The sequence below is a fragment of the Corvus cornix genome, chromosome 15, assembly GCF_000738735.6.
Source record: "Corvus cornix cornix isolate S_Up_H32 chromosome 15, ASM73873v5, whole genome shotgun sequence".
Taxonomy (NCBI): Eukaryota; Metazoa; Chordata; class Aves; order Passeriformes; family Corvidae; genus Corvus; species Corvus cornix.
This window is the reverse complement of record NC_046345.1, coordinates 9579843-9589544: the sequence shown is the minus strand read 5'-3', so window position 1 is coordinate 9589544 and position 9702 is coordinate 9579843. Positions and strand designations below refer to the sequence as shown.

Below are 9702 nucleotides of genomic sequence, written 5' to 3'. Positions count from 1 at the left end.
ACAGGTCGGCCCCAACCACCTCAGAGCTCTTTTCCTACCTAACAGATTCCAGTCCACCGTGTTTCTGTGACCCAGGTCCGGAGCAGCCACGCCCTGACGGAGGCACCGCCCCGCGCACGCGCCACCCGTGGCCGCGCCCCGCCCTTTTCCCCTCACGGCCCCCGGGCGCGTGCGCGGTACCGCCAAGGGGCGGGGCGGAGGCGGGCGGAGGGGTCCGTGCTGTGCGCGCCCCCCCCTCCCGCCGGCCCGGCCCGCGCGGCGCCCCCGGACCCGGGGCTGCGAAGCAGCGGGAAGGAGGCGGCGGCTGCCCCGGTAAGCGCCAAGCGCCGGCGGGCATAGCCCGGCCCCGACCCCTGCCCGTCTGCCCACCGGGGGGTCGCCCGCGGCCGCGCAGGCTCCGGCAGGGCCTGTGTCCCGCGCCCTGGCTGCAGCGCCTCACGGCCGTGGGGAACCCTGGGCTCGGCCCCTCATCACCGCCGCCCCCCGAGGGGCCGCACTATCACCCCGCGGCGGTGACACCGCCCCGCGCCCTCCTCGGGTACCCCCGCGGCACCCTCCACCCGCCCTGCCGCGTCCTCCCTGTCACCCACCTCGCGATGACCCTGCGGGAGCGCCGGGGGGCGCGGGGCAGGCGGTGAGGGAATGGAGCGTCCGCCGGTCCCGGCTGGCGGGGAGGCGCAGGTTGGCCCGCGTTTGCATCCCGCGGTGGAATCATTCGCTTCACGCTGCTGGCTGGTGTCTGTGAGAGGGATGGTGGGTGTGTGTGCAGCTCCCTGAGGAGAAACGCGGAGTGCCCGCGTTCAGCATCTTTCTAGCTGGGTTTTGGTGTGTTTGGGAGCACCTTTGTCTGGATTCTGGTCTCATGCTTTTCTGGAGCGCGGTTTTTCTGCCTTTTTATAGCTGAAAGAGCCTCTTAAGTTCCAGTTTTGTGCCTGCAGTCTGCCATCCTGTGCCTCACAGTATTTCAGCTTCCAAGTCTGTCATGACCTGGTATTACCAGTGATGTAGGAAGGCAGGTTCCTATAGCTGGGCCAAAACCAGTCACCAGCCTATTCTGAGAGGTTCTGTACGCTGTGTCCTCAGAGAGAAAAACACTGCAGTGCTGATGCTCAGCAAACTGCACCCTTCTCTCCACAACAGCATCTCACTGTCTGTGATTGCATGAAGTGTTTGTCTGTGCTGGGGTCTGGAAAACACAGCTCTCTTGTCGCAGAAAATGTGTCATGTAAGTGGTTCTGCTGGGTGAAAAAAGCTCTAAGAAGCCACGGGTTCTGTTGAAGGGCATAGTCTGTGTTAGTTCTGTTCACCCCAAAAGCAAACATAAGCCTTCTGGAGCTGCTTCCTGCTTCATTAGTGGTGTGGACTTTGGCTGCTGAAAGATAGGCAAATTAAAGCCAGTGTCTGCTTTTAACACTGTGGATCACAATATAGTGCTGCAGTACAGTAGCTCAGAAGTACAGTTTCTTCTCCGTCTCCAGCCTAGTTGAGTGTTGTTAGGTAGTTGTTAACCAAAATGAAAATAGAAGGTCATTGTAAATAGTCCGAGATTAAAACTGGGAAACTGAGATGGGAGTAGTCTCATGTTTCTTGTAACACTGCCACTTCACTTTCAGCTAATGGAAAAGCCAGATTCCAGGCTGGTAAACTAGGTGAAGTAAAGAAAAACCCCCTTGATTTCTCAGATGTTTTTGTGTGGCTGAGGATACTTGTCTTTTTCTTTCTTTAATGAATACAATACATAATTGGGAACAAAGCATCTCAAATCTTTTTAACGTATTTTTCTATTTCTGTCAAATGAAGGGCCATCTAGTTAGAGAATGCAGCCCATATTTTCCCAATTATTTCATCTGCTCTAGCTAATTGTTGACATGTGTTTTAGTGTGATCATTGGTAAAGATCTGTCTTCTCTCTTTGCTTGTATGAGGGATTGTTTTATTAAAGTCTGATGATGGTGGAACATCACAGTGGGAAAACAGTCTGTGCAGGGATTTCCAGGTGTCATGGACTATACCTTGAGGCTCCAGGGTATTTTCCCTTTCCCTCTGTGCTCGAGGGTGGTGTGATCTCAGTGGCCTTCCAGGCATCTGCCAAAGGTGTCTTCTGCAGCAGGTTGGAGCAAAGGTTTTCCTTAATGGAGAGTGTGTCCATAGTAGCAAATCAAAGACAACTTGGGTGTTAGACTGAGGTCTGGCACATGATTTCCACATCGTTGCCAGCATGGACATTGGCACAGCTTGCTTGAGCCAGCTGGCATTTCCCTGAGCCATACCTGGACATCATTTAAAGGTGGCAAAGGCCAGGTCTAAAACTTGTTGAGTTTTAGAAGTTTCTGTCTAAGCACATGTTGGGATATTTTTATGCTGCAAAGATTTAATTGTACAAAATAAATGTGAGGTACAGTCAACATTTTATATAGGAATATATACTTAGAAGTAACATTTTGAAGTCAAACTAATTTGTGTCGTTTTTGCTTTACTGTTGGTATGAAAGAGGAAAGTAGATTCTCAGTAGGTGGAGGCTACGGAAACTCCTTAAGAGATTTTTCACTAACGTAATTCAGAAGTTCTTTTTGGCCTTGTGATGTTGGAGCCTGTCTTGCCAACAAGGATCCAGTCCTAGAAGTGTGTAATGCTATTAATGGGACTGAATCACTATTGCTCCTTGGGAAAAACAGCATAAGAAATGTCGGGCTTGTACTTCCTGGCTTAAAAAATCACCCCATTTTGTCTTATTTTCGGTCTTTATACTGAAAAAGGGAGAAAAAGCAAGTGTTGGAAGCTGATTTATGTACATAATGGTATCCTTACATGACTAGTTACAAGGAACCTATTACTTGTTTCTTTTGAGCTTATTCCAACCGAAGTGATCAGAGAAGCCACCATTTGGGGCACTTAGCAATAGTGCAGCCTGGAAGTAATCACAGGATACTATCTTTAAACATAAATAATTCATTAGTAGCGTTTTCACACGTACATGCATGATTTTCTTTGGGAAAGAGGACTTTACTGTGAAGGTGCTACAACTTTTGGTCTTTGTAACTGTCTTGGGGTACTTCAGTTTTGCAAAGAACTGACACTATGTTGCAAACCAGTGGCAGAACTAGTAGCTTCCCAAATTGGAGGCAAGAGTAATACCAGAAAAAATTCTAAAGTTAGGTGAAAGGAGACTTTTTGAAAGGGTTCAATCTGCAAGGTTTCAGTACCAAAAAGAGAGGAAAAAAAGTAGAATTAGTCATTTGTTGCATATTAAATGGTTGTGAAGCCACGAAGGCAAAATTTCAGAAGAGTAAATAACAAGTTTTTACTTACTTCAGGACTTGGTTTGGCATTTTTGAAAGATAAGTTTTGCATCAATTTTATTTTCCATCACTGTTTGCCAGAATGGAGCCAAGAGCCAAGCTAATGATTGGCTGTAACTAATTGTTACATATGCAGTTTTATTCAGGAAAAGAAACTGAGCACCTAACACGTAGTATTTAAATAATAGTAAAAAGAGTTAAGGTAGAGTTGAAGTACTCGAGTGATGTATTTGATTACATCAGTCTGAAAGTATTTGTATTTTTTTGATGCTAAAAACATTTGCTTGACTTTGGTCATTTAGCCAATGTAGGATACACGTTCTTCACAGGTACATGCAGTGAGTGAGGGCTTTCTGTGGGATCTGTGTTTGGGGAGGTGGGTGGAAAGCATGACCAAGAGGCTGGCGTTCTTACCACTCCTTGAAACTTTGTGTTCTTCTTAATACATTTCTATGTATGTTCTTAATTAAAAGCACACAGTGGTTTTGGCAGATGGAGCCTTCTTGAAGCTTCAGCTGCAGAATTTCCTTGCTGTGTGAGGGTTGGTGCTGGAGAGGCTCCTTCAACATATTTCACTGTTCATTGCTAGAATGTTGGCTGTCTTTGTATGGACAGATCTTAAGTGACACAGGCAAGTTTATAAAAATGATCTACTAGAGCTTGACTTTCACTGTTTAGGCAAAGGATTTAAAATTTTTTTTGCTTTTTACTGAGCTGCCAGGTTATATGGAACTAAAAGTTTATTTAGCAAAATAAATCACACCGAGGGTGTGCATTTAAAGTAGCATCTGTTGTGCAGTGTCTTTTCAGACAATGGTCTTGCCTGTTTCAATTTGCTCTTCCCTAAGAAGTAACCAGCAGTTTAAATAGTTAATGGCAAATACTTCCTTCAAGTCCCTAAAGGAATACAGGCTTTTCTGAAGAAAAAAAGAAAAATTAAAGCTACTTTTATAGACATGATTCCTTCCACAAATCTGAGTAACTCTGTATACTTGAAGTTTTAGTTTTGTTTTTATTTCTTTCTGTGACAAAAAAGAAAAAGAACCTTCTTTCCTGTCATTGACAGAACCATGCAAAGCTACTTTATATGTGCACTTGCTTATATGAGATGGACAATTAGTGTCTCTTTTGAAAATGATGAAATTCATAAATACATACAGTTGCTGGTAGTTGTTGTCATCAAATTATTCTTGATTTAGGATTTGTAAATATGACATACATCCTTGAATGTGGCAGTATCATTGGATTTGACTATACTGAGAACATTTCATTGAGAATTAACATGTTAAAACAAAAACTTTGTAACACAAACTTTTCCCCCGTAACTGTTGCTGTTCTTTCTGTTTTATACAAAACTACAAGAAAGGGTTTCCTCACCCTGTAGCATGGGCATGCCTGTGACTTTGAAAAAGTTTAAAGGTGCCATCATGCTGTTCTCTGAAGGTTTTGATAGTTTGCAGGGATAGATATTACTGTAAACAGTGTAAATTCTGTTTGTGAAAACTCAGGAAAAATCGTAAAGACATTTTAAAGGGTATAGATCCAAGTGTGCACGTGAAATTTCAATCTACTTCATTTCATATTCAGAACTACATTTACTATATTAAAAACATGAAATCATACAAACACTTGTTACAAAAACTTATTGAAAGTTTCCTGAAAATCTTTCTAATATATACATCCGTAATAAATAAATAGTGCTTATCTACAGAAGAAAATTAAGTCTATCAGTTATGGACATTAGTGTTGTAATATAAAGGATATTTGAAGGAAAAGAGAAAGACTTCAGTATAGCCTTTTTTAATAGACTACATTTTTCTGGAGGAAAAGCTATTCTGAGGCCTTCAGTCACACATCAAAGGCTTGCCAGGAAACCTGGAGATACAGGAGCTTTTCAAAGAAATACTTTATACTTTTACAGTGGAAAGTGCACTTGGCATTCCATGGGGATATCAGCAGTTACATCAGTTAGGGATGTTGTATTGGGATTTTAGTGCTTTCCTAGGCTTTGTCCCATGTAGAATCCTGCATTGCTCCAACAACTAAACTGTCCCAGGGAACAGGAACTCCATAAACTGGCTGGTGATTCACCCTTTTCAGGAAGGCTTGGAATAAAATTTGGAAGAGAAATAGTCTTACCCTTTTCCCCTTGGGAAATAAAAAGTTGTCAGTAGATGGGAGCCTCTCCATCCTGTTGCAAGGACTTTTCTTCCATATGACTCAAATTTATGTCCTTGAGCTTCCACACCAGGTCAGGTAACTGCTCCTCCCTTAGTGATACCAGACTGTTTAGGAAGGATTTGCATGTGGCTCTGTCTCTTCTCTGTCTGCCAAGCCTGAAGGACTTTAAACTATGTAATGAGTGTGCTGTTGACAGATCTTGGAGGTGAGGGAAGATGTCGGCCGCTGCACAAATTCAAACCCATAGATAGCCAGGCTTCAGACCTCTTAGTGTCCTGTTTTGTCTTGTGTTGATTGCTTAAAAATAGCACAGGTCATCTGTGCCCTGGAATAGTGTGGCTTGGAAAGTGTTGGTGGTTTGGTGGGTGGCAGTAAGAGGTCCATTTAAAGCAGGACTGCTGCTGAATGTCCCATAGCCTGAAACTAAATTAAAACAACTTTGGGGCTACACTGTCTCTGAAAGAATGAGACTTCCTTCTTGTTCCCAGTCGCACTGCTTCCTTTTCATAGTATCTAGCAATTATGAGGTGAGTCAGATCAGTCCTGATCTGTCTGAAAGACCAACTCATCAAAAATGAGCTGTGATCTCTAGAATGGAGAGAAGGGAGAAGACTGAGGAAGGGGGGGAACTGCCTCTTTAGGTGGCAGGGTACAATTAAATTATTTTCATGACTTAACTTAAGCAATCCCAGCAGGCACTTCCCACCCTCAGGCTTAGCAGGATTGACTTGTGCATGAGCCATTCCCATTCAGGCCATTCTCTTGGTGCATCTGAGACCAGGATGGTCCTTCTGGGGTTGGGAATTCCAGAGCTGTAAGCACCTGAGGCCTGGGAAGGTCCTCAGGGGATGCATCTCTTTATGCTTCTTCTGTTCTCTGGGACTTTTTTATTGCAATGCCTTCAAGAATGTTGTCAGACCAGGCTGGTGGTGAAGTGGACATACTGAGCACCCAGTCACCTCCCAGTTCCAGAAGTCCCGGCAACAGAAAGTCCTCAAGCTGATAATTAATCAACTGCTGGTAAGAGCAGATCTATCATCATAACTATCCTAGTATCAGGATTTGGAGTGTTTGGATTTTGCATGAACTGAAGATCTGGTGGAGTGTTTTGGATGAACATGAGACTTAGTCAAAGTTAATCACTTCTCTTACGGGTTTTACCTGTAACTCACATGTGCTGGGAGCCACTGGTCTGCCTCCTGAAATGGTCCATTGCATGTCCTTTCTCTGTCCCCCTACCTGTGATGGAACCTGGCTGCTGCCTGCCTTACTCCTCCCTAGGAACTTGATGCAGCAGAAGCCTTTGCTGCAGTTGTTGATCAGAGTTCAGCTGACAACATTTACAGTGGACCGAAGGGAGGAGGTTACCGCTGGTCACCTGCTCTAGGCAGCACTTTTGGGAACAGCTGTGCTTGAGAGAGAACATTGCAATGAAATGTTGTACACTGAGTGAGTCAGTTTGAAAGGGAAGAAAGCTGTTGTGTTGGTTGTACACTTTTTATTGTGCTATTCTACCAACTCCCCTGGTTTCAAAATTGACATAGCTGGTTTTGAAAGTGCTGCCTGGCAGTGCCAGGAGAACTTCCACGTGTGTGTCAGTAGGACTTATGGCTGTAGGAATCACAGCAATTAACAGTGTAAGCATTCCACCAGTGGACTTTGTTTGTTGTGTGAGGAATACAGTATATACTTAAGATTATAGGACACTAAATACACCTTTGTAACGGAAAGGTTATTGATTTTTGGAATAACACTTGCTTTAGAGCATGCTTGGAATAACAGGTAAGAGCACTTCCAGTTAATGGAGTTAACTGATCAAGTATCACTTTTAGTTTGGTGTGGTTTGTACTTAAAGCTGGCCAGTCCTTTGGCTGGAAAAATGAGTGTGTTAATTTTTTTATTTTCCTGGAAAGCCAAAGTGTTACTGTAGGAGTTGGCTCTGTTTTATTGGAATATTAACCTAAGGGTTTTACAGGGAAGTAAACATGTTTGTTCAAGCATGTAAAATCTGACATAGAAGTGTAACCAAATTACCTATATTTTCAACACCAATGAAACAAACCCTACTTAATAGTGATGTGGATGGTGTTTTGATCTGTAGTGTGAGCAGCTGTAGTTAATGGGAATGCTAAGGGTACTGAGCCTACATAGAATATTTTTTAATTGGCTCAGTGATGGATACCAGTAAGGTATGGATTTACCTAGTCTGTTATTCTGTTTTTCAAAGCTATAATTTAAAAAAAGTCTTCTGAAGCTGCAGTCAGTGTAGAAGCTCATGCTGAGACCGAGTTATGTCAGTGCTCCCCTTCCCTGTGGAGCAGTTTCCCCGTGCTAGTTGATGAACAGTTGTTTTTTCTTTCCTTGGCAATGGTTTGAAATAGCAGTTGTTTGAAATAGGAGCTTGAAAACAAGGCTACATAATTTAATTTTGTTATGAAAAGGCTTTTAGAGCACAGTTTGTGAGTTCAGGAGTTCTGTAAATGTTCCTGTCACTTGTCTGGAATGTTAAGTATTGCAACGGTTACACATCACTCGCAGCAGCTACAGCTCTGAAGTTTTCTCCAAAGAAGGAGTAGAGAAATTGAGGTGTGTAATAGGCAATTCTGGCTCAAAGCTCTGGTCTTTCCTCTCTTCTGTTTGAGAGAAGTAGCAACAGCAAATGTGGCTTGAAAACAGTGGATGGATAGCATAACTTGAATGCAGAATTCCTATTTTTTAATTCCACAACTTGTAATGGAAAACTGTAAAGGCTCTTCAGAATTTTTAAGAGAGAAAGTAACAGAAAGGTCTTTCCTGTCTAAATGACTCCCTGCAGCTGTTGTTCCGGGAGCGCAGCCCTCTGTGCTCCATCTGTATTGCACTGCAATGCACAGTTGTGTATTTTCCTTGCAGCAGAAGAACAGAGCAGACACTGCCCACACTGGCATAGGGATCCAGCCCACCTGGAGTTCCATCCCGCCTACAGCTGTGAGCAGATGCCTTAGGAAAAAACCCAACCCCAAAGTCTTCCCTCCCACCCTGACTGCTTTCCCACCCTACAATTAGTTTTGGCTCAGAGGGGTTTCTGAGCCCTTTGCACTCAGCTATTTAAGAGCCATTAGGAAATTTCTGTACCTTGTGCATGGCCAGTCTCCCTATCCCATCACACAATATACATTAAAAATGCAGGTCACTTTTTTAAATTTAGAACCTGGCTCTAAATTTGTTTGCTGGTCCTTAGTTTTAATATTGAAAGAGATGATTAACAGCCATTCCCAGTCTGCCTTCTCGATGCCATTCCAGATTTGATAGGCTCCCTGTGAGATATCTCATGGGAGCTATTATATACCTTTGATCTTATTTTTGCCCCTTGCTTGACCATTTTTAGATCTGTAAGAAAACTTTTTTTTGAGGTTGAGAGAAGAGCTGCACATAGCAATTAAAGTGTGGGTAGATGGGCAAAATATTGATTTGTTGAGTGTGATATTTGTGTTTTATGGTTCATTGTCTATTCCTTTCTTTAATAATTCCTGGAATTGCTTTGCTTTTTTTCTCTTCCTTATTCCAAACACTGTACTGATAGTTTAACGAAGCTATGAATCAGAACACTGTAGTCTTGCTGAGCAATATTGATACACTGAGAGCACATTTATAGTTGAAGCTGAGGTTGCTTTTCCCCAAGAGATAGATGTGTTTGTGTTTACCGATATTTAATTTTATTTGCTGTTTCTATTGTCCAGTTAGTCTCATAAGAGTCTTTGTGATTCCATGGACTCTCCTGTTACCCTTGGTGTCTTAAATTACCTGCTAGCACCAACAAACTTTCAAGTCACTAAAACTGATGTCTTGATCTTAAGCAATAAAAGAAATGCATTATTTGCTCTGGGCTTCTGGAATCCAGTGGTTTATATATCATGTTTTTGGAATTATTGAGCAAGAGACATTGTTGCAGAGTGCTCGTGCAGCTTGCAGGCTGAAAGTTATAAATGTAGAGAGATGTGTCTCTTTCTATATAGCTTATTTCATACTCCAGATATGAGGCTTTTTGGTGTCTGTGCTGTCTTTTCTGCAGAGACTTGGGAAAGTTCTGTATCTGTGTTTTACAGGGGGTTGATGAGGCTGTATTTTATAATCTCTTCGCTTTTCTGCCTTTTGGGACTTTATAAGTGACCTGAAAACGTCATTCCCTAATTATTTGGGCAAAGTTGTCAGCCTAAATATATCAAACACAAGGAATTTGCACA

General features: G+C 43.1%; 1 protein-coding gene across 1 annotated transcript in view; it reads left to right on the top strand.

Moving 5' to 3' along the window:
* Positions 1–202: 202 nt before the first annotated feature.
* SPECC1L (sperm antigen with calponin homology and coiled-coil domains 1 like) overlaps positions 203–9702 on the top strand; it is a 63502-nt gene continuing 54002 nt past the window's right edge. Inside the window, exon 1 of the mRNA XM_039560980.1 lies at positions 203–312. The gene's annotated coding sequence lies outside the window, so the exon portion shown is untranslated. The remainder of the gene's footprint in view (positions 313–9702) is intronic.